Below are 4382 nucleotides of genomic sequence, written 5' to 3'. Positions count from 1 at the left end.
GAGAAGGGCAAGTTAAACTGGGCGGCGAAGCTCTGTAGCTTCTTCCCCGTTTCCTCCACCATTTCTTTCTCGGTGGTTTAAATGTAAGTCGTATTCTCCCTTTGTCAGTATGAATGATGATTCTGGATTTTTGGTGGAAGCCCTATTGAGCCCTAATTTGTGGGCAATGTGCAGCCATAAGATGATAAGAATTCAAGAAAATGAATTCCTGATTATGGTTGATTGGTTGCAAATTTGCAACTTTCAAGTTTATGATGAGAGAACCCTTAAATTGTGTATATTGTAACTTGTTATTTGTAAATGTATTGTAGTGTACTACTGTACAGTGTACTGTGGTGGTGGACTGGTGGAAGTCAATTGTAAATTGTCAAATGTAATTTGTAAATATTAAATGTAATTGTAATCATTATGAATGATGATTGTTGATTATGGTGGAAGCCTTATCAGTGTTTACCTCAATTATCTATTGATTATGTTGTTCTGTTTTACTGTTTCTCTGAATTCTGATGCTCAATTACCCATCTATATAGATGGAGAGCAATCAAAATATAAGTGGGTCTGGACCTCTTCCATCCTCAACAGTAGATGAACAAGGAGTTCAACCTCAAGGCATTGAGACAAATACTCAACAGCCTATGGTCACTCCTGCTGTTCCTGCTACTAGAAAGATGAAGGAAATAGGGTTTAGGTCCAAAGTCTGGGATCACTATGAAAGGACCCTTAATTATCAGGGGAAATTACTTACGGCCACTTGCCTTTACTGCAAAAAGATTTTTGCCTGTCAATCTAAAAAGCATGGCACATCATCTTTAAGGAACCACATTATGGCCTGTGTTAAAAATCCTCACTCGAAGGATACAAGGCAGTCCCGACTGACATTCAATGTTGTTTCCACTTCTGGAACAAATGCTCCTTAGGGAGTTCTGGGGACATGGGTGTTTGATCAAGAGGCCATTAGGAGAGCCTTATGTGAGATGATTATCATAGATGAGCTCCCTTTTAGGTTTGTTGAGGGCCAGGGATTCAGGAGCTTAATTCTTGTCTGTTGTCCTAGGTTTCTGATCCCTTCTAGGTGGACAATTTCTAGGGACATCTACCAAATTTTCCTAGATGAGAGGCTAAGTCTTAGGAAGTTGTTTAGGGTGGGTACACAAAGAGTCAGTTTCACCACTGATACATGGACTTCTGCCAGAGGATTAATTATATGTGCATTATTGCACATTTTATTGATGACCAGTGGAAGCTTCAGAAAAAAATAATTTCCTTTGTCCCAGTTTCTTCTCATAGGGGGGAGTATATCGCAAAAGCCCTAGAGAGCTGTCTATTAGAGTGGGGGATTAGAAATGTGTTCACTATTACAGTGGACAATGCCTCTTCTAATGATACAGCTTTGGGGTACTTTAAGAGCAAGCTGTTATCTTGGGGTTGTTCTTCTGTTAGGGTGCAGTACTTGCACATGAGGTGCATAGCACATATCCTAAACCTAGTAGTCCAAGATGGTTTGAGGTATGCAGATGAGTCAGTTAAAAGGGTGAGGGATGCAGTGAGATGGGTTAGGAACTCACCTGCTAGGTTGCAAAAGTTTAGGGAACTAGCTAGCTGATCTGATTGGGGTGGAAGCCAAGTCAGCCTTGCATCTTGATGTCCCTACTAGGTGGAACAGCACCTACATCATGCTTAACACTGCAATTGAATATCAAAGAGTGTTTGATATGCTTGCAGAAACTGACCCCTCATTTTCTGCTGATTTGGATGATGTCCCTTGTTTTCTGGATTGGAGTTCTGTGGAAAGCTTAGTTAAGCTTTTGAAAACTTTTTATGAGATGACAGTGAGAATTTCTGGTTCTCTCTATGTCACTTCTAACACATTTTTCTCTGAGATCTCTAATCATAGTTGCATGCTGGAAGATATGGTTTTGGCTGAGGCTGAAACTGAAAAGGTAAAGCTTTATTTTCTACTTTCTATTTCTACTTTGTGTTCTGTTCTTCTCTGAAATCTTTATTTGTTTTATGTTGCTTAATTATGTAATAGGTAATGAGGCAACAAATGAAAACCAAGTTTCATAAATATTGGGGGGATCCAGCAAAAATGAACTTTCTCATTTTTTATGCCAATATTCTGGACCCTAGAGATAAGAAGGAATACAGGCTTCATCAGTTTGTCCAGCTTTATGGAGAAGAGAATGGCAAATCTTTTTTTGCCAAGGTCCAATCTGCCATGTCTGTGTTGTATGCTGATTATGCATCTACATGTTCTGTCAGTTCAACCCCCTCTGAATCCTCTACTCAATCTGTCCAGTCTGAGGCTACCTCAATTGGTAGGCCTCAGTCAAGGCTGAAGAGTCAACTGAAAAAAAAAAAAAAAAAAGAAGAAGAGGATGGAGGGTGGTGGTGGAAGCAGTAAGCAGACAGAGCTGCAAGTGTACTTGAGTGAGGGTATAGTTGAGGACTATGAAGATGCCACTTTTGATGTTTTAAAGTGGTGGAAGGGCAATAGTGAGAGATTTCCCATTCTCTCTAAAATGGCTAGAGATGTGTTTGCAGTTCCTATTTCCACAGTTGCATCTGAGAGTGCTTTTAGTACAAGTGGGAGGGTGCTTGATCCATTTAGGAGTTCCTTGACTCCTAAAATAGTGGAAGCCTTACTTTGTACCCAAGATTGGTTGAGATTACCAAATCAACCAATCACAATTGAGGAGAACTTAGATGAGGTTGAAAGATTAGAAAAAGGTAACTTCTTTTTTACTTTTTTTCCTAGTTTTTTTTATTCTTTTTATTCTTTTTTTTCTTATTTATATTTGTTTGATCTTGTTCTTTTTCTGTTTTGCAGAATTGCCAACTGGATGCAGTATTCCATCAATGTTCTCATCAATACTTGTAATGTATTTATGTCTTTATTTGATTATTTCAATAATTTATATTATATACTTGTATTATTGTTTGTTGTTGCCTATTGTGTTTGCTGGTAAGGTTTCTATCCTCTAACTCTCTAAGTGGCTGGGTAACTTTCTGAGTATTATTGGTGAAATGTTGCTGCCCTTAGTTGAGTTGAGCCCTTCTGGAATTCTGGTAAGGAAGATCATACTTTTAATGCTTTATTTTGTTAAGTTATTAATGTGTCTTCTCTTGGCTAGCTATGATGATGCTTCCACCTTTAACTGAATAAATGGAATGGAGTTAGCATGTTGCTCATGTGTTTGTAAAATACATGGTTAGCAAATTGCCGAATCATTACCCGGCCGGACACGGGTTTTTAAAATGGATTCCAAAATGTTGTGAAAAAAAAAAACCGGACAAAAGAAGCAACCACAAGTGTTGAAGTGGTGTTGTAGTAAAAAGCTAACACTCCTCTCCATGAGGAGTGTTAGCTTATAATATTTTTTTTACTCCGGTAATCATTAGCTTTAAATGATTAGTTAAAAAGATAATGATTAGTGTAATGATCATGTAGCTTTAAATGATTAGTAAAAAAGGTAATGATTAGTTAGTTATTAGAATGATTAGTTATTAATAATTAATTAATGATTAGATGATTAATTGATTAGTTGTATGATTTTTTAATTATTTGGATTGATGGTAATAAAATTATTATTTTGTCATACTTGGGCAATAATTAATATTGTGAGTTAAAGATAAGATAGTAACGCTAAAACTTGTACGATAAATTTCGGTTTTAAATTACTACAATTCAACATATTTAATATACATTTGTAAAATAAAATAAAGCACTAGTGTCGTCCAAAAATTTAGTGGTGTTCCCTGCAAGTTAAGTTAATGAAGTCTTGTTAAAAACAATAAATTGAATGGCAATATAAATTAGAGAAATTGCATATATGTTTGTACCTGGGGTGGGAATGTCGCGAACCAGTTCCACATAATGTCGGGCGGGCGCGCGTCGTTGATTGCCGTCGTTGTTGTTGTTGGACCGGCTGAGGGAGAAACTCATCCATTGTCGGTAATTGCAATTGCCTACCACCTTGATCGGATGACTCTCCCCTGTGAAAGTCCTGTATTGGGTGGCTCGAAGGCATATTGTTGTATGTAGGACGAGGTTCATAATTATGCATGTGAGGTTGGGGTTGTTGATAGGATGACCCATGTTGGGTGGGGTCGTACACTGCACTCGCTGGGGTCGTATAATTTGGATATTGAAATGAAGATGGAGCGAATGAAACAACCCTATATGATGAGTACTCCCCAAACTGGGTAGTAGGTGGGGTACCATACGAACTACTAGTAGTATGGGTACCATACGAACCAGTAGAAGGGTCCGACTCATCCTCGTCAAAAGAGGAATTCATCGTAACGGGCAACAGATTGTCCTTCCTACCACAATCATCCATACCCTCATCCTCATCATCTTCCTCTTCATTAGCTTGACC

This window comes from Ipomoea triloba, chromosome 11 (genome assembly GCF_003576645.1).
Source record: "Ipomoea triloba cultivar NCNSP0323 chromosome 11, ASM357664v1".
NCBI lineage: Eukaryota > Viridiplantae > Streptophyta > Magnoliopsida > Solanales > Convolvulaceae > Ipomoea > Ipomoea triloba.
This window is presented reverse-complemented; position numbering follows the sequence as displayed.